The sequence below is a fragment of the Chiloscyllium plagiosum genome, unplaced genomic scaffold (genome assembly GCF_037043375.1).
Source record: "Chiloscyllium plagiosum isolate Xiang-an unplaced genomic scaffold, Cpla_swu_hap1 HiC_scaffold_46, whole genome shotgun sequence".
Lineage (NCBI taxonomy): Eukaryota > Metazoa > Chordata > Chondrichthyes > Orectolobiformes > Hemiscylliidae > Chiloscyllium > Chiloscyllium plagiosum.
Genome location: NW_028270184.1, coordinates 53,769,165 through 53,790,760, shown reverse-complemented (window position 1 = coordinate 53,790,760; position 21,596 = coordinate 53,769,165).

The following is a 21,596-nucleotide window of genomic DNA, read 5'->3' as shown; positions in this document are numbered from 1 at the left end:
TGCTGACTATCCCTCATCAATCGTTGCCTTTCTAAATGCATGTAACACCTGTCCCACAGAATCGCTTCCAACAACATTGGCACCACTGACACCAAGTTAATTGGTGTTTATGTCCCTGGCTTTCCCTCGCAGCCTTTCCTAAATACTGGCACAACATTAGCCACCCTCCAGGCTCCCAGCTCACCACCTGTGGCTGTCAGTGATAGAAATATCTTTGTAAGTTTCTTCCCTAACTTACCCCAATGTCCTGGGATATACTTGAGTAGTTCCCAGGGAGTTGTCTAATTTTAATGTGTTCGAAAACCTTTGGCACCCTCTGTTCTCCAATATGGAGTCTTTTGAATACATCACTGTTTATTTCCCTGCTTCCCGAGTGTGTCTTCCACAGTAAGTTCTGTCGTGAAATTTTTGTTTCGGATCTCACTCATTTCCTGTGGGTTCACACACGGATAGCTTCATTCATCTTTAAGGGGTCACATTCTGTCCCGAGTTAATCTTCTGTTGTTAATATACTTGTAGAATCTCTTTGAATTTCCCTGAACCTTCTCTGCCAAAGCTCTGTCAGTTCCCGTTTAGGCCCTCATGGTTTCCCTCTAAACCCACAATGTTCTTCAAGGGATTGACTTAATCCAGCTGGCTATATAGGACATGTGCCCCTTTTTGTCTTGACCATAGCCTCAATATCCCGAGTCATCCAGTGTTTCCCACTTGTGTTAGCATTGTCCTTCACACTATCAGGAATATGCTGTCCCTGAAATATTAATTTATCTCTCTTTTAAAAGAATCCCACTTGCCCAACGTCCCTTTATCTGCAAATAGCCTTCACGAATCAACTTTTGGACAGTCTTGTCTAATACCTTCTAGATTGCTGGCAAGTCCAGTTTTGACCTTTAACTTGTGGACCAGGCCTGTCCTTTTCCATTGCTATTTTCAAACTAATAGAATTGTGGTGACTTTTCAAAAGTGCTCCCCCACAAACTCTTCAGCCCCTATCACTACCTTGTTTCCCAAGGGGAGGTCAGGTTTTATCCCTTTCTCCAGTCGGACCAGTTACATACTGATTGAGTCAGTTTTCTTGAACACACTGAACAAATCCCTCCCATCCAACCTGTGGACACTCTCTGGCAGTCCCAGTCTTGGTTTGGAAAGTTAAAATCCCCCACCATTACAACCCTCTCCTTCTTACAGGTATCTGAGATCTCTGACATATTTGCTGCTCAATTTCCCGCCGACTACTGCGGGCCTGTAGTACCGTCATATCAAACTGATCATTCATTCTTATTTCTCAGTTCCATAACAGCTTTACTGGGCGATCCCCAGGAATATACTCTCTCAGTGCTGCAGTGATGTTTTCACTGATCAAAAACTCCACTCCCCCTACTCCCTTGCCTCCCCATCTATCCTTCCTGTTGAATCTGTCCTCTGGAACAATGATCTGCGAGTCCTGTCCCTCCCTCAGCTGTACCTCTGTAATTTCTGCCATTTCCCAGATCCATGTTCCCATCCATGCCGTGCGTTCATCTGCCTTACATGTCAGGCATTTTACATCAAAGTAAATGCAGTTTAAATGATGAGTATTCCCTCATTGCCTGCTGTGCTCTTGCCTGGTTATCAATTGAAATTACTCTGTTGAAATTCTGTCCCAGCCTCAACCTTCAGACTGCAGCCTGAGTCCATCCCCCTCACTGTGCACAATACCCTCATCTTTCCTGTCTTTTGCAAACCTGCTAATGATATCTTCTGTTTTCATATCCGTGTGATTAATGTCCATAATGAACAGCAATAGCTCCTGCACAGATTCCTGTGGGACACCCGCTGGGCAAAGGCTTTCAGTCACAAAACCAACCCTCCACCAATTGTTGATCCAAATTGCCAACATGCCTTGGATCCCATGGGCTCTTCCCTTCTGGACCAGCCTTCCTTGTGGGACCTTGTCGAAGGCCTTAATGAACTACATGGAACCCACATCATCTGCACTGCCCTCATCAATATTTTCAGACACCATTTCATCAGACAAGATCTTCCTGTATTAAATCCGTGCTGACTATCCCTAATTAATCCCTACCTTTCCAGTTATTAATTCAAACTGTCCCTCAGAATTGTTCCCAATAATTTCCCTCCCACTGCTGTCAGACTATCTGCTCTGTAATTACCTGGCCTATCCCTGCCGCCCTTCCTGAACAAAGGAGACACATGAGCGATCCTCCAGTCATTCGGCACTTCACCTGTGGCAAGCAAAGTATTAAATATATCCACCAATCTCCTTCCTTACCTCCCATCGTAGCCTGGGATAATGTCATTGGGCACTGGGGAGTTCTCCAACTTTTTATGCCTGTGAAAATATTTAATACCTCCTCCTTATTGATCTTACCATGTTCTAGAACCTCACCGTCCCAACTCAAATCTCTGGCGACAATGCCTTTCTCCTGTGTGAATATAATGGGAAGAATTCATTGAAGACCTCACCTACTTCCTCTGGCTCCATGCACAGATTGTCCCATTGGTTTCTAACAGGCCTCGCTCTTTAGCTGGGAAGCCTCTTATACTAACGGTGGTGATGAAATATCTTGTGGCTTTCCCTCAGTTATATCTGCCAAATATATTTTATGACTATTGTTTGTCCCTCATTTTCTCAATTCCCCTTGCCCTCTCTATACATGTGAATGGTTTCACCTGATATTATTGAACTGTATTTCATTATCAAACTCACGATATCACTTGATCAGTATTCGCTAGACTTGCTGCCTTTAATATTCACTCTTCAAGTAACATGCTGGCCCCAAGTTTTCACAGCATCACTTTTAAATGCTCCCACTTTCCTAATATCGACACAACTGCAGGTCGTTCCTCCCAGTCTGTTTGCCAGATCCTCTCTAATGATCATGATACTGGTCGGAGACTCAGTTGTGACGGGGACTGTGTGGCTGCAGAAGAGACCCCAGGTTGGTGTGCTGCCCCCCGAGTACCAAGGTCAAGGATGTCGCTGAGTCATTCTTGAATATTCTGAAGGGGAGGGTGAACATCCAGAGGTCATTGTGCACATCGGCTCACATGACAGAGGTAGACAAAGGCATAGACCCCTGTGAAATGAGTACAGGGAGTTAGGTAAGAATTTAAAAAAACAGGATATTGAGGTTAATGATCTCCAGATAACTCCCAGTATCACGTGCCAGTCAGGATAGAAATAGAAAGATAGGCCAGATGGATGTGTGGCTGAGGCGCTGGTGTAGGGGGCAGAGTTTTCTGTTCTTAGGTCATTGGGATCTCTTCTTGGGTAGAGGTGACCTGTACCAGGGGGATGGATGGCACTGGATGCAGAGGGGCACCAGTATCCCTGTGAGGAGATTTGCTTGTATTACCTGGCAGGATTTAAACTATTTTGGCAGAGAGTTGAGACTATGAATAAGAGAGGGGCCATCAACTAGTCAGGGAAAAATACATCAGCCAATCGAGAGCAAGTTTCCTATCCAGGATATCCGGGGCACAGAATAGGGATGGAAAAGACATTTGGTTTTCAGGGCATTAATTTCAATGCACGAAGCCTGACTGGTAATGCAGACAAGTTCAGACCATGGATTAGCTCTGGGTACTGGGATATTATAGCCATAACAGAAACATGGCTGAGAGAAGGGCAGGACTGGCAGCTCAGTGTTCCAGGATACAAAAGCTACAGGCATGACAGAAGGGCAAGAAAGTGAGGAGGGGGAGTTGTCCCTTTGATTAGGGAGGACATAACAACAATGCTGAGAGACAATATTGTTAAGCAGTCATCAAATGAGGCCATATTTTTAAAAGTTAGAAACAAAAAGGTGATGGTCAGTCTGCTGGGATGGTAGCCAGCGGTTACGAGAGGAGAAAATGTGCAGTGGGTTTACAGGTACCTATAAAAATAATAGAGTAGTATTGGTGGGAGATTTTAACTTCCCATGGATTGACTGGGTAACCCAGAGTGCAAAAGAACCGTACGGGGTGGAATTTTGTCAAATATGTCTAAGAAAGTTTCCTAAATCAAGATGTATAGGGCTCTACGCTACTCAGGCGGGTGCAACACTGGGCGTCCCCTCAGAAAAAGAGGTCGGGCAAGTGACTGAAGTGTCAGTCAGAGAGACTTTGCGTCCAGTGACCACAACTGTCTTCGTTTTAACAACGTTATGGAAAAAGATCAGACAGGTCCACAGATTCAGGTCTTAAACTGGAACAGGGCCAATATTGGGGCCATTCAGAAGGATCGAGCAAGCGTTGATTGGGTGAAGGTAAAAATCACACAACACCAGGTTAACATCCAGCTGTTTACACAGGAACCTTGATTATCTGAACGAGATGGGCGGGCAATAGTATATTCAGATAAATGGTTATTCGATTAATCGATTCCATGCCATTCCTCCAGGGCTCAGAGTTTTCGGTAATGCCTAGTTCCCATTGAGGTGACTGGGCAGCAGCAAACCATGGGTTAGGCCTCACGTCCTATCAGACCCCAAAAACGCCCCACTGCTCGCCCCCAAACTCTTCAAACACTGCCCCCACCCACCGTCAACATCGCCCCCCCACATGTTCCCAAACCCTTCCAACACCAACCCACGCCAGCCCCATCACCAAACCCGTCCAACGCTACCCGCCCCGCCACGTTCCCAAACCCATCCAACATCACCCTCCGCCCACCTCCAACAGAGCACCCCACCCACCCCAATCCAATGCAACATCACCCACCACCAGCCTCCAAAAGAGCACCCCGCCTGCTCCCAAACCCATCCAACATCACCCTCCGCCCACCTCCAACAGAGCACCCCGCCCACCCCCAAACCCATCCATCATCACCCTCCACCAGCCTCCAACAGTTCACCCCACCCCCAAACCCATCCAACACCGACCCACCTCACCCATCCCCAAACCCATCCAACATCACCCTCCGCCCACCTCCAACAGAGCACCCCACCCGCCCCAATCCAATGCAACATCACCCACCACCAGCCTCCAATAGAGCACCCCGCCTGCCTCCAAGCCCATCCAACACCGACCCATGCCAGTCCCCCGCCACCAAAACCGTCCAGTGCCACCCTCCACTAGCCATCCGCATCGTTCCCAAAACCATCCAACCTCCCCCTCAGCCCGCCCCCAAACCTGTCAAACACTGCCCCTGCCCGCCTCCAATAGTGCCCCTCCACCCGGTCCCCAACCCTTCCAACACTGACCCCGCCCCCGACCGCCCCATCCACCGTTTGTGCCCATACCCCAGTCTGCCCCACCCCCTGTGCGCCCCTGCCCCGTCATCTCCTCCCCCTCCTGGGCAGCCGGAGTGGACACCAACAGTAAGACAGCTGCTGCCTTTGGAGGGGTAAATCTCCAAATAGCGCCCGCACACACACATGCACACACACACGCACACATAGCCTCACACACAACTTCTTACTGCAACATTTCAAAAAGTTCCACCTCTGCCATGTACGGGACAATGTTCAAGAGAATATCTGGGGTAGTGGGGGTTACGGTTCATCCCTGTGTAGAAATTCAGGCAAAGTGTGGGGAGCTGGAGAGAGAGTGGGAGGTCACTCATTTGGAGATGGTACCTGGGCTCGATGTCCAGGACTGTTCTCGGCTGCATTTCAGTCAGCCGCAATCTATTTTAATCAGTGTAAACAAAAAAAAAAACACAATCAGAGTTGAAACAGCTCTTTGATGTAATGTTTATATCGGGACCTCGAGATCTCCTTTGGATAATCCGATATTCGGATAATTGATATTTGGATAATCGAGGACCCTCTGTGTTTGGAAGCACTAGATTTGGAAGTGCTGGTGATCATTCTAAAAAAATGAAAGACTTAATCAAAACTTGTTTAATATTTCCTTCCATGACACTGCCATCCTGTTGCTATAAATTCTGTATCTTATGACTGTGCTCCACAACCACCTGATGAAGAAGCAGCACTTCGAAAGCTCGTGACTCCAAATAGACCTGGTGCACCTGTAAGCTGGTGTTGTGCCATTTTTAACTTTGCCCAACCCAGTCCAACCCCGGCACGTCCAAATCATGGGTCAGTCTGTTTGAAGGAAAAGGAATTACTGGCAAATGGGAGGCTTTTAAAAGTGTGATCTCAAGAATGCAGTATGTCCCTGTTAGTGTGAAGGGAAAATCCCCAACAACCCTTCCCACTTTGAAACTGTCTCCAATCAAAATTACTGCCCTTCTGGAAAATCTGTCACTCTCCACACTCTCCCTATCTTGCTAATCTGCAGAACCTAAACCTTCCTGTATCTATAAACATCTTGAGCCATGAGTACTGTCCATATCTCTGTTTGTTCCTTCAGCCTTTTCAAACCACCTTATCTTTGTAATCTGCTCGATTTGCCTAAAACAGTCCTGACTGTGTAAACCGCTCCATCCCACCAACATCCTTATCCCTGTCATCTGGCCCATCTCTCCCAACCTCCCCATCTCCATGAACTCCTGCAGGCCATACAGCTCTCCACATTTCTGTTGCCTCTTGTGGCTCTATGGTCCTCTCTCCCTGTGAAACCACCTCACACTGTCTCTTGTCATGGGATGGAGTCATACAGCAAAGAAACATGCCTTTCGGTCCAACTTGTTTGTGCCAATGTCTTGAATGCTTGTAATTCCCAGCAAATTTCCTATTTCTGTCACCTCCACCCCTCCCATATTCCCGCTGTATATTTGAAACCTACTCCAATGCTGACAACTCTCCCTATGTGTAAATTGCTCCAGGTTCGATAACATGCCCAATCCCAATAATCTCATCCTACACTCAGTACAATCCCTATTTCTGTAGTTTTGAACAATACTTACAGTGCCCCCCGTCCCTGTAAAAACCTCCAGTCTGGACCAAAATAAACATCTGTGTACCTTCCTCAAGCCCCATGATACCGCTGTAACCTTCTGCAGGCCCGATCACACTCCTGCCTCCTGGCCTATAGCACCACACGACCACAGTAATCTTCTCCCATCCCGACCGAGCTCCTTCCGATATAAACACCTCCAGACCCTTTTCAAGCCACAACAGCACTCCACATCTCTGTTTGCTCGTCCACTCCCTACAGCCCTCCCAGCACCTCAAACAATCTCTCTTTGTGTAATTCTGCAATTTGGGGCAGCACAGTGGCTCAGTGGTGAGCAATGGTGCCTCACAGCGCCAGGGGCCCTGGTTCGATTCCAGCGTTGGGTGACTGTCTGTGTGGAGTTTGCACATCCCCTCCCCGTGTCTGTGTGGGTTTCCTCTGGTGCCCTGGTTTCCTCCCACAGTCCAAAGATGTGCAGGTCAGGTGAATTGGCCATGCTAAATTGCTCATCGTGTTAGGTGCATTGTCGGAGAGAAGTGGGTCTGGGTGGGTTACCCTTTGGAGGGTCAGTGTGGAGTTGTTGGGCCGAAGTACCTGTTCCTGTCCTGTAGGGAATCTAATCTAAACTCTCCCTCTGCGTTCCATATTACTGTTCCTAAATATATCCCTCTATCCACAAACAGCCCTAAACCCTTCAAACCTCCGAGTCTCTGTGAACTCCCACAGCTCCAACATCCCTCCTTAACTGTGTCACCTTTTCCAGTCCTGAATCACTCTGAAAATGTGAACATCCTACAATCCTCGCTATCTGCATAATCCTCTCAGGTCCCTGCAACACCCCCAATCTATGGAACCATCTCCAATGCTTGTGACTCTCCCGATAAGTTTCTACAAGACTTATTATCTATGTAACATTCTCCCGTCGCTATCACCAGCCCTGTCAATGTAAACTCCTCCGGTCTCCCCACCAATCTAATCATCTCCATAACCTCCTCCAGCTCTTACACCCCTATCTGTGTAAACGTTACCCTCCTCTACAACCATCCCTAAAAGAGAAACCTCCTCCAGTGTGTGCAATGCTGTGTTAGGGTCTCCAGGCTCTATTGCTGTTCCTGTCTCTGTAAGCTCTGACAGGTTGTCCAGCTTTCCGGTCCATATAATTTCCAGAACCTCAGCATCCGACATCAACAAATGTCTTCATTAGCTACAGCCTTCCATATCTCTGTTCGTCCCTCAATTCTATACAACTTCATAATCTCTGTAAATAACACCATTCCATAAAATATTCCCGGTCTCTGTAAACTGCCCCAATCCTACACTGAGAAGTCTCACTGTCCTTTTGACCACCTGTAGTCCCTTCAGATCTCCCTGTATCTTTCCTGACTCCATTGAATACAGCTCATCTCATGGTATAACTCCTCTAACTCATATGTTACTCCACAGCTCTGTGATATTCTTCAGTTACTGCAATTCTCATTCTTTATCTCCAGAGCTTCCAATCCCCCTGATCGATGTAAGGTTATTGATCCCTTGCAGCATGTTTAACACCTGCAGCAGCCTCCAACTCCTCAATGCATCTGGTCGCTGTAAACCCCTCAAATACTACAGCTCACTGTCTTTGTCATATCTTCCAGTATCTGCAACCCTGTTGATTTCTGTATCCTCCTCCAGAACAGCACTCCACATCTCTGTGTAACTGATGGGAATGCTGCAAACCTGCCTTCACAGTCCTCACTAACTCTCTGAACTCCTGCAGCCCTCCAACCCTCAGTATCTCTGGCTCGTCCAATCCCTACAATTTTCCTTGGTTGTGTGAATTGAACCAGCCCCTTCAACCCTCCCTATCTCACTCTCTCCTGCAGCTCCACTATTGTCCGTGTCAATGTAATTCCCAGCACCAACAATCCTCCATTAACTCCTGCAGCTCCAACTACCACCCCAATCCGTGTAATCTCAAGTCTGTCCAATCCACTCTTTCTCAATAAACTCCTGCAGCTCCAACTAACACCCCAATCGGTGTAAACTCCAGTCCCTCCATCCTCCCTTTCTCCATAAACTCCTGCAGCTCCAATTTCATCCCTATCTGTGTAATCTCCAGTCCCGACAACCCTCCCTTCCTGAGCCCCTGCACCAATCGTTGGAACTGTTGTTACCTGTATCCCCTCCAGCAGGCGCTACAACACTCCTCATGCCTGTAACTGCATACAGACAATGCAGCTCTCCCTTTTATATCTGACATCTTCCCCAACTTATAACTCTTATAGTTCCTCACAATATCTCACCTCCTCCACTCCCATCTGTGCTAGAGAGCTCTAAAATGTATTTATTCTCTTTTAAACTTCTGATCACCTAAAACCTCTCCCTTTTTAAATTTGTAACCCCTTCAGTTTCTGTAACTCTCCATATAACTGTAACCAATGACAGCACAGATTCCCTTCCTTAAATCTCTCTAATTACCATGGTTTTATGTTTTAAATTGGCACTTTTCATTCTCCTTATCCATCTCAGGACTTCCAATCCCTGCAATCCCACTATTTGGAATGCGCCCATTCTCTGCACCTCTTCATGTCCTGGGGGACCTTGAACACTACCAGTGCACCAAAAGTTTATAGTCCCTCACCCAGTTACTGCGAGTCTTCTAACTCTGTGACATCCAACAGTCTCCAGTACCATACAACACTTGCTGGGCTGTTAATTTGCATTTGTTGAAGTCTACACGTCTATGTAAGCAGCTCGGAAAAAGCCCGTTAGACTATACAAAGCTCCATCGTGTACAAGCCAACATCTCTCTATTTCTTTTGCCTTTTTCAGTGTCTGCAACTTTCGCTGTATGTTCCAGTAACCTGCTTTAGTTGCTGCAGGTCTGACTAGCTCCTCGTATAATCTGTTCTATCCCCTACAGCTCCCTCAATCACTGTAACACCCTCTGCTCTGTCTAATCCTCCTCTTTTCCACTGTCTTCCAGGCACAACGGCGATCCGGTAAGAGAGAGTGCGGAATGGGATGTTATAAATCTCAGCTGAGGCTCGAGACCTACCATTACGTGGGAGTCACAAGGGGAGAGAACCTGAGACAGAGCAGCACAAAGCGGGAGAATATAAACCAGCAGGGAGGATCGAGAGCGACTGGGAGTTGGGTTTGGAGAAACAGCAGTGCAGGAGGCTGTAAATCAGCACCGAGTCACAGAGGGAGTGACCATGTGAGGGAGCAACTTGGAGCAGGAGCATGAGGCTAACATACCTGGGAGGCAGCAAAGTTGGAGGATATAAATCTGCACTGAGGATCGAGGCATAATCGTGAATGGGAGTCACAGAGATGGTGACCCTGTGGCAGATGGATTGGGAGCTGGAGGATTACACGTACCTGGGAGTCACAGAGACGGTGACCCTGTGAGGGAAAAGATGGAGTGGGAGCTGGAGGATTAGACGTACCTGAGTGTCACAGAGACGGTGACCCTGTGAGAGAGCAGAGTGGAGTGAGAGCTGGAGGATTACACGTTGCTGGGAGTCACAGAGATAACTTTCTGCTGCTGGGACGGGCCTGCACTGAGTTTGAAGGAAGTACAAGAGCCATCACAGAAAAGGCTGTAACTTCATTGGCCGATAATACACCGTTATTAGTGACTGTCAGTAAATTGATAGAAGTTAGCAAATTTATTTTTTCAACATGTGAAGTAAGGATTGAACTCAGAAGTAAGATGGAGATGTGAAATTCTGACCCAATATAATACATTATCCTCATTAAGCCACAGTTGAATAAGGGAGTTAACCATATTGTTATTTCCCTGATGGTAACTTCATTCTAAGTAATTAATTAAGTTACTCTAGACATGTTGCATTTTAAGACATGGCAAGACATGTTTGGCAGATGGAAAATGTGTTCTGTTACATTGGGATGCCATAGCCCCCTGCCGGAGCTCAGACAGTGAGTCGAGGCTCCATGGGCCATCTGTAATGCTGAGAGTTAGGGGGATAGCACACACACAGAGCAGATCACCCTTCAGACATGACAGCCGAGAAGAAGAAAGGGAATAGAGGACTAGACAATCGAAGAGAAACAATTAGGGAAGGAAGAATATCCTGAATTCACCTCCCAATTCAGTTTTCCAGTTTGGAAGCTGATGAAGTTGCGGACTGCTCAGGGGAGTGCAGTCGGAGCCATGTCTGTGGCACCAGCAGCAGCCTGACTGTACAGGGAGGGGAGGGAGATAGAAGGAGGAGCAATAGGCACAGGGGAGTCAGGAAATTGAATAAGGTGTCGGTGTTTCTGTAATTCCAGGATAGTGGGGTTAAGAATGTCACGATGTCTGCAGGACATTCGTCTGGGGAGTGAGGGGTGCAGTGAGCAGTGAAAGGTCATGTCCATGTTGGTAGGAATGACCTGGGTAGGAAGGGTATAGTGGTCTGGGTTTCAGAATTTAGGGAGCTAGGTGGATGGACCTCAAATGTAGCAATCCCTTGGTTACTGCCAGTGCCTTGTCCAAGTGAGAAGAGAACTCTGGGTTTTAGGTATATCAGAGTATGACTGGAACGATGGTGCAGCACGAAGGGCTTCAGATTCCTGGGACATTGGGACTGGTTCTGGTGAAGGCAGCACTGTACAAGCCGGATGGGCTAACGTGACAGAGCTGGGACTGAATTTCTTACGGCGTGTTTGGGATGGATTGAAAATAACTTGGTGTGTGCTTCGGATCCAAAAAGGAATAGTAGCGGAGAATGCCAGGATTCTCAAAATAATGGGAGATACAGTTGTTACTAATTTACAACAACACGTTTATCAGTGGAATTTGGAGAAGAAAGAAAGCCTTAATCTGAGGTACTCTGCATGGACATGAATACTCGGGGTGTGGGGAGTTCCAGATGCAGATTGGTGTGTGGAAACCTTATGCACTGAACCCCAAGAGCTGGCTTAAGGAATAGCAGGACGGGGTGGTAAATATTGCTGGATATAAAGGATTCCAAAATGCTAGAAGGGAAGGGAAAGGATGAAGGTAGAAGTATTGGTTTTGATTTGCGTTAGTTAAGGAGTCCAAGAGAAAGAGGATCCATCCAAGGACAAAATTAATTTGGTTGGAGCTACAGAACAAAAAAATGTACAATTACACTGTGATGTACAGTCTGTTGGCCAGCAATCATTGGAAAGGATGGAGATGGCTATTTGAGAGCGAAAACAATACTACAGAGTAGTTACATTGAGAAACATAATTTATTGACTGGGTTACTGTTGGTGGACGGTCATGAGGGGTGAGTGTAACTGGATTACACGGAGGAGAGCTTATAGCAGGAGTATGTGTTCAGCCCAAGACAGCATGTACTGTTGGACCTGGTCCTTGGGAAAGAGGTGGGGATAGTGGATCCAGTATCAGTACGGGAACATTTTGCGGCACAGTGATCATTTTATTGTAAAGTTCAGGATGATGGTAGAGAATGATATGCAATTATTGAGAGTGAGAAACATTAGTTGACTCAGAGCAACCTTTAATGGGGAAAGAATGAAGCTGGGAAGGTTTGACTGGAACACCAAGTTGGTCAGAAAAAGATAAACTGAAAAATGGGCTCCCTTCAAAGAGGAGATGGCTTGGGTCCATTTGAGGAATTGTCCCTCAAATGGGAAAGGGAGGATGGTGATGGAGAATAACAACAGAATTGGTATCAGATCGAGAATATGATTGGGGACCAGGAGGAATGCTGAAGGTTCAGAGGAAGATAGTAGAGCGGGGGGACGGGAATTATGGGAAAACTGAGAGCCAAAACCGAGCTGTCCCTGAATCCTCTGCGGGAGCCTCATAATGAGCTTATAAAAAGATGGAGTAAGGCTGGTTCGAAACTAGAAAGAGGATTTATACCTGGAAAAAGATCTCCGCAAGTAGTTTGGATACACTTAGATCCATTGTCGCTAAATGTTTGACTGAAACATTCAGGAGGAGTTTGGATGATTTTTGATACAAAATAAATGTGTAACAATGTGAGGGAAAGAGGAGATCATTACTCAGCAGAGAGTTCAGTTGAATAGCTGTTGTAACGACGATCGGCCAAATAACCCCCTTCTGTGTCATAAGGCATCTGTGTCATTCAGTGTGATGTCTTGAGAGTCCTCCAAATCCAAAAAATCCTGTCTTTGTAACCTCGTCGATCCTGTTTGATATATTCTAACCTCCATCAGCCAATGTAGCCCTCCTGATCCCTGTAATTCAGACAGGCCATACAAACCTTCTTTCTCTGGTGTCTCCTCCAGCCTCGATAATCTTTTCTCTGTAGAAAAACTTATCAAATCTTTACAGCTCTCCCCTTCTCTGCAACTACTATGATCCATAGAAACCTAATCTGTACAATCTCCTCTAATCCAATCAACGTTACTAACTGCCTCCTGCCCTGACAGATTGCAGGATCTCCATAAACTCCAGCCACTACAGTGATCATTATATCTTCAATTTGCTCCAGCACTGACAACCCCGACCATCTCCTTTCTTTGCTCCAGTTCCTACAATTTTCCGTGTTGTGTAACTGACCCCAATGCCTAACCAGCTGTGTACCATCCTCCAGTCCCGATAATGCTCCCGATTCTGTAACCACCTTTTGCCCCAACACAGCTCACTGTCTCTGCAACCTCCAGATTCCAAATCCATCCTGATCTGTGGACACAGCCCAGCCCTCGATCTCTCTGTATGATCTACCAGATGTTAAAACTGAAATAACTCCTCAGAGGCCAGTATCCCGTCACCAAATCACCTTTTGTTTCTACATGCACGACACATGGCAGTGACCCACGTTAGCTCAGAGCCGGCTCCGATAGTGAACAGAGCCCCTGGTGCTCCTGTTTATTTTTTTTTGGAAACAGGCCCTTCGGCCCAACAAGTCCACACCGACCCGCCGAAGCGTAACCCACCCAGACCATTTACTCCTTCACCTAAGGCTACGGGCAATTTAGCATGGCCAATTGACCTGACCCGCACATTTTTGGATTGTGGGAGGAAACCGGAGCACCCGGAGGAAACCCAGGCCGACACTGGGAGAATGTGCAAACTCCACACAGAAAGTCGCCTTAGGTGGGAATTGAACCCAGGTCTCTGGCGCTGTGAGGCAGCAGTGCTAACCACTGTGCCACCGTGCCACCCCTGCTCCTGTTTATTTATGTCAGCCAGGATTCCCTGATTGAACCAGGTTCACAGTCCCAATCAAGGAACATGTATTAATGAGGTTTACCTGACTGACCCCATTCGAATCATTATAAAAACACTCCACGTATCTGTAACGTTCATTAACACCTACAAATCTCATCGTCTCTGAAAGCTCCTCCAGTGTATCTGTAAAATTATCCAAGGAAAGTCCTGTCCCTTTCAGTAGACCCTCCTGTTATCAATCTCCTGCAGGACCAGTGCAAGCTTTCTTTTCTGTTTTCTGTGAACTCTCGATCTTAACGTCCTCCACCCACAATGTCTCTTACTAATCTCTCACCGCTTTCCAAAAATTTGTTCGCCATTTGTGTGTGATCATCTCCATAAGGGGGAAGAGGATTTTGAAGCAGAGAGCTTCATAGGGCACAAATAGGAGTGTTTGTAAATACCAGTTGGTTTACAGAAGTGGGAAGGGTCATGGAATATGAAGGATGTTCCAGAGACTGGCCGTTTATAGGCACAGTGGACAGAATGTTTATTTCTGGTGCAGAGACAGGGAGAGCTATATCATGTGATAAATTGTTCAGGTAATATTTTTATCATGTTTCAGGGAGGGTTTCTCTCTACAAGGCTCTTGTAGCCAGAATATTTATCTGGCTGGTCCAGCTCCATTTTAACTTCAACTAAAACTTAAAACTATTCTTGTCTTTGCAATCTCCTTCCACCTCTAGAACAACCCATATCCCTGTAGTATCTCCCAGCCCTTACACACCTTCCTATCTCTGTAACCGCCTCTGGACCCTACAGCCATCCTGGGCTCTGCGCTTGCTGACATCCCTGAATTCGTTATGACCGATTCAAAAAGGCCAATGAAATGGTAGCTTTAAATAGTACGAACCAGGTCAGGTATCTGTCATTATGGAGATGTGGCTGCAGTGGGACCACGACTAAGAACTGGATGATCAAAGGTTTTCCCATTTGTACAGTAAGGACAAAAAAGGCCAACACAATAAAGTAGCGTCGTTTACAAAGAATGGGAGCAGTATTATTGTGATGCTAATCAATTAACACACTGCTCCTTCCGGCCCTCTCCCCTCATCCCTATGTATTGATCCTGTCAGATATTGGTAACCTTTGAAAGCTTCAGAAAATAGCACAGTATAGAGAAGATCACTGTCTGCATTGGACGAGAAGTTACGTTTTCTAAAAGCCCTAGTTCTGTCTCCCGGAGACTATCGGCCTTCAGGTGCAGATCCAGGCACCTTTGTATAATGGTTTGAGAGTTTCTGCCTGTAATCTGTTTCCATGTGTGACTCCCAGATCCCTATCATAACTCTTGGTGAAATAGCAACTTGCCTCATCACTTCTCTAATATTTCAACCAATTATATTTGTGCCTTTTTTCAATCCGGATGCAACAGTTTCAAATTCTTTCGAACCGCTTGTCTGTCACTCAATAACTGCTCTTGAGGATGTTTAACTTGTTCTCTGCACATATGGGAAAACAGTTTATGTTGGTCAATCCATTGACTCATAATCGAGTGCCACAGAATTATAATAGTCTGTTGTTATAACATGAAGGAAATCGGTGGAATTTAAAAGTAACCATTATGATTTATTATTAAAAACCCATCTGCTTGACTCAAGTCCTTTTGTGAAGTCAATGTGTGTCATGCTTCCCTAGTCAGGTTTCCCTGTGACGTTGGTGATGAACATGTGGGTGTACTGTACCTTGATGAGAATTAAAAGCCAGCAATAGCCACCTGACAGCACCAAGTGTTCGGAAAAATAGATATAATGTAACAACTCGTTTAGCTCATTGTCTCGAGACAAAAATCTATTCAGCCAAACAGTTTAAATTCTATCCGAAAGTACCCACCTCCAATCAAGTTTGAATTTAATATATTGACAATCTTAAAAGCCAATGACACAATCCGACGGTTTGGGGTACAAGACTGTGGAAAATTGAACAGTTCAGAGGAGAACTGCCAAGCTACCAGCAGGCAAAGACTGCCTGAAGAATCGCTCTCCTAAAGGTACTTTTATTGATGAGTAACTAGTGAAGCAGAATTCACAAGAAGAAAAGAAGACAGGAATATAGAGAAGAACCGAAAGCTTCCTGGTTTTGAGATAAGAAGTCTTGTTTTGTAAATCTTAATTAGGAGTCTTATCGGGCTAGTATTGTGGAGGGAAAATGAGGTCTGCAGATGCTGGAGATCAGAGATGGAAATGTGTTGCTGGAAAAGCGCAGCAGGTCAGGCAGCATCTAGGGAACAGGAGAATCGACGTTTCGGGCATTAGCCCTTCTTCAGGATTCCTGAAGAAGGGCTAATGCCCGAAACGTCGATTCTCCTGTTCCCTAGATGCAGCCTGACCTGCTGCGCTTTTCCAGCAACACATTTCCATCTAGTATTGTGGAGGGGGAAGGTCAAAGACAGGTTAGAGGAAGAAGTTGTAAATAGTCGTTCGTTTATTATTCCCTGATAGACTTTAAGAAATAAAGTTGTTAATTTTTATTTTTAATAGATTTTGAATTTAGAATTATCACAGATTACTGCATGGGGTAAATCTATTCTCTGTTGCTGGTTTTAATTAAGCAGGAGAATTAATTACAAGCCCATAGCTATGCGTTTTACTCTTTACTGTCCTGTGGAACAGCTGAACCTGCCACTCAGTTCAAGATCGGCATCACATGCTACCCTGACCAGGGCTGCACACATCCTGTGAGAGAACACCAGAAGTAAAGATAGCTCCCTTCGTTTGTTTCCCGTATTCATACAGCTTACTTCAATTCAGGTAGGTGATCATCCCCTATTTTGGGTGTATTCAATCTCATTGAAATACTCATCGAGAGTGATGCACATCTCCATAGACATCTCTGGTACTACCTTTATTGATGCTGTCATACAGCTGTAATGAACTTACAAATTCCATGTCAGTCATAGGGCATAGAGAAGGAATGGTGTTTTGTGGCACAGAAAAGAAACCGATGTCTACGTGAGAGAAGGGAATTATTACGATCATCCCTAAGAGCATTGTTGAGGCAGATTTGGTGTACTGTCGATTGACTTTCTCTCACATTTCACCAGACTAATCCCTGGCATGATGTCACCATGAGCAGTGAGTGAAGCACAGTGAGAGAATAAGAGGTGATTGCATTGAACCTTAAGGGGGATGGACAATCACTCATGATGCTCAAAACAGACACTGTTACGGTGATAAATTCCATGACTTTTTTTCACTTGGGTTACATGATTATCGATAGTTTAAGTGCCTTTGAGAATGATCGACCCAACCACCCCCACTCCCTATTTCAATTCAGACAGAGAGAGAGAGGGTGGGGGGTGGGGGACCAGGCTTTTGAATAAAATCTCCCAACATTAATACAGTCCAATTGGTGCGTGATCCTGCAATGAACGTCATGTTATCTATAATCCTGGCGGCAGCCGCAATACCTTCATTATAAAAGAGTTAACTCTTCCCTGCAGAATCTGACCTCCATGGAGAACATGGGTGTGTCTTCTCGGAGATGGAATATGCCTCCTTGAGACTTGACACAAAACAGTCGACTTTCCTCCTCACTGCCAGCAAATCGTGTTCAAGTAGCACACGTTCTACAAACAATGGAACCATGATTAACATCATGGAGTCCTCTATCAGTGCAGTCTCGGTTTCATTGGTTTGTCATGTTGGCATATCACTGACACCCTCCTGTTACTGCATAACTATCTCGTGGGGCTGAATAGCCTCCTCGTTGTCTCATGGATGAGATTAAAGTGTTTGATTGGCCTCTGCCTGTTCTTGTTTAACAGCTCGATGTACTGACCCTTCTCTTCCTGTGGAACACGCAGGAGGATTGAATGGGCTGTCCCTCTTCTTGTGGTCGGGGACAAAATATTCTGAATATTGTGTAATCTTCAGTCATCATCCCAAATTCAGATCTTATGATGGGGAAAGACATTGATGGAACAGCTGAAGGTGTTTGTGCTGAGGAGGCTAACTTGAAAGGACTATTGTCCACCAACCACAAACATTTTTCTTTATGCTCTGAAAGATCCAGACAAGTGGAAGTTTACACCTGATTCCCATTCAGCTCAAATAAGTAGGTGGTCCCGGTGCCTGTCAACTTTCACCAAAAACAACTTTGAATAAATGCAGACATCTAGACACCACAAACTTCTGGGGAAGGGAATTCCCACTTGAACAGCCCTTTGAAAATTTCTCATTTGTGTTCCAACCAATGTTGGAGGGTCACTGTTTCCCTTTCGAGTCCCACTCCTCCACTGGTTACACCAATCTTAAATGCAACCAGCTTAGAGAGGTGGCCAGTGATATAGGTCTCAGAGTAGGTCAATTTCTAGAAAAAATATAAGACTCAGAAAATTGAACTCATAACAAATGGTAAAATGATAGAGAGACCCAAACATTATTCTGCTTTGAAATTATTCTTCTCAGACAAGCTACTGGTAGTTGGATTTCTTTCTGGAACAGTTGGATTTTGCTGAAATCCCTTTGTTTCAGGAAGTGGAGAGATTCCATTGAATCCTTACCAGGAATCCTTCTCAAGTGGTACAGATAATTCAGGGATTTTCTGGTCTCACACTTTGCTATCGGGCGGAACAAAGTAAGAGAGAGAGATCAATTGGCTGCTGCTTCTCAGGCAGGGAACATTTGTATCCCTCTCTATGTTGACACATATAATAATGTCAATTGAACAGCAAACTGGTCTAGATGTGCTCTACTGGAACATTCTCAGGAAAACCGGATTATGGATTATAGGCAAGTGCGTCATTGCTCTTGTACACAATTCCTTCCGATCGCAAAAGAAGTCCACATTTTATAATTTGATGACATGCTTACATGTGTCTGGGTAATTTGTAAATAGTCGTCGGTGTCTTCATAGTATGTGTGTTAATATCAATACATCTTTTTCTTAAAGTTTATTCTCTCGCTTTCGTCTCCCTGACAGGAGATAATATGCATCCAGTTGATACCCTTTCAGAAAGTCATGGATAGTTCAATACAATTTCTCAGCTCAGATCGAAACTGTTAATCCCCCATATTAAAAGGCCGGCATTCCAGGAATGAGTAAAGGGAAACATCTTTGAAAAACTTCCAAAAGAATTATATCCTTTTATTTTAGATTAGGGGATCAAAATTTCACACAGTGCATCAGGTGTGGTCTCAGCAATGCCCTGTACAGATGCAGTAAAATATCCCTGTGATTAAACCTGATACCTTGCGCCAAAAACAACATCATTCCACTTACCTTCAAAATCACATTCTGCATCAGCGGATTGACATCATATGATTCATGTACCCGGAACATGGAAACCGCCTGTATCAATAAGTTCTGCAATCGCTCTCCATTTAAATTGTTTACCATTGTTTTATCCTTCATGCCAAAATAGACAACTTACCTTATGTTATTTCTGCTGAAGGTTTGCTCACTAACTCTTTCTGACTGTATCACATTGCAGACTCACTCCATCCATTTGATGACACATTGAATGACCATTTTGTTATACGAGCTAATTGAGCTCCAAGCCATTCCCTCCCCTTCCTCCAGATCTTTGATACAGATTGTTGATCATTGATGACCCCACAGTGATCCCTGAGGCACTCCATCAGTTACCCCTTTGCAGCCTGAAAATAAACATTTGTCTCTACTCTCGATTTCCTGTTAGCCACAGCTTCCCTGTTCCTGTGTATCCGTTCAGGCAGGTTTAATGGCCACCTCCTGGGCTGTGTCATATACTAAACGAGCTGAATTACTTCATTCTATGTTCCTGTGTAATTCCTTAGCGGGCAGAATGGTGTCGTTCTATCTCATTGTAACGATTCTACAATGTAACTGTCTCGAGGGGTGGACTGAGCAACTACACATGGGGAGGGACAGCAGTATATCCCTGTAACAGACTCGAGGGTGGATTGAGGGAACAACAAGGGGTAAGGACAGCAGTATATCTCTCTAACAGCCTCGAGGGGTGGATTGAGCAACTACACATGGGGTAGGGACAGCAGTATATCCCTGTAACAGACTCGAGGGTGGATTGAGGGAACAACAAGGGGTAAGGACAGCAGTATATCTCTCTAACAGTCTCGAGGGGTGGATTGAGCAACTACACATGGGGTAGGAACAGCAGTATATCTCTGTAACAGCCTCGAGGGTGGATTGAGGAACAAAACATGGCGTCGGGGCAGCAGGGCTATTTGACTGCCCCATTCAGAATGCTCATGGCTGATCAAAGTGTGCCTGACCATCCGTCTCCTGTCTGTTCCTAATAAACATTGACTCTCCTGTCCAGCAAAGATCAGTCGCGCTCAGCCTGGAATATCTTCATAAACCGAGTGATCACTGCTCCCTGAGGATGAGGACACCACAGGGACACAACACTAAAGTGAAAGGGACGTCCTTATTTCATTGTGGGACCTGTTATTTTAAAACTGTGTTAACTGAACAACAAATCACCACCTTTTTCCAGACATAAGACAGACTAATTAGGAAAAAAACATAAATCATTCTAGACTCCAAACCTGTCCCACATTGCCACTGACCCTGACCAATCAAATATGTATCAAACCCAGCCTCTGCTGCTGTCTCGGGAAGAGAATACCTGATGACATATCACCACATGAGCATGTAAAAAGGAGCAGAATGAGGCTATTCGACCAATAGAGTCTGATATGCCATTCAGTAATTTCTTATATGTTCCTCAACCACATTCTCCTGCCTCCCCCGAGGATCATTGATCTCCTTATAAATCAAAAACTTATTTATTTGTGTCTTAATGACACTAGTGTTTGTATCTGTGTGTGCGTATGTGTATACATCTGCTTGTCTTCTGTGTATTTGTGTGTCTACGTCTTTCTTTCTGTGTATCAGCCTATGTATTTCTCTCTGTGTTTGTGTCTATTTGTGTGTGACTCTATATGTCTGTGTGTGCATGCCTATGCCCTTGTATGTATTGTGTTTGTTCGTATATTGGGGTGTTTACCAATAATTCTGTGTATTTCTGTGTCTGCATCTCTGTGCAGTGAGGTATCTGTGTTTTTTTGGGGAGGAGTGAAAGGACTATCGCTGGAACTCCCAGTGGGTTTAAAGTGAGAATTGTCTTTCACTGAGCACTGCTCCTTAATCGGTTGGTGGGACATAGATGTTTCAGACATTCCATGCGAGGCATCCCAGTCCACTCCATCTTGTACTAGGGTCCTCCCCACATGGCGGGGAATAAGCGGGTGGGGGAATGGATGTTGGGAACTCCACCAACCGGCTTGGCCATTTCTGTCCTATTCCAGGCTGTTTCTCTTGGAATGGGAGAAAGGGAGTGAGAGAGTGAGGGCAGGAGTGGGTGGCCCTGCTGTTATTGCTGGTGGAGGTGGGGCTGGGGGATTTTTGAGGTGTCCGAATGAGTCAGTCAACAATTTTGAATCCATATACCATTACTAGTGTGGGATGTATTGCGTAGGTGACAGAGGAAGTGTGGGAAGGAAGTTGCTACATTAAATAGTGAGAGTGGTAGTGCCTGAGCCTTATTTGGAGATAGAGCATGAGGATTGTCTGGGGGTAGGTGCTATAAGAGATACATAGTGAGTGTGAGGGAGCAGAGAGAATATGGTGACCTTTATCCTGACAGAGTGGGGAGGATATTGATGCTTCGAGGAGAAAGTGAGGACTGCAGATGCTGGAGATC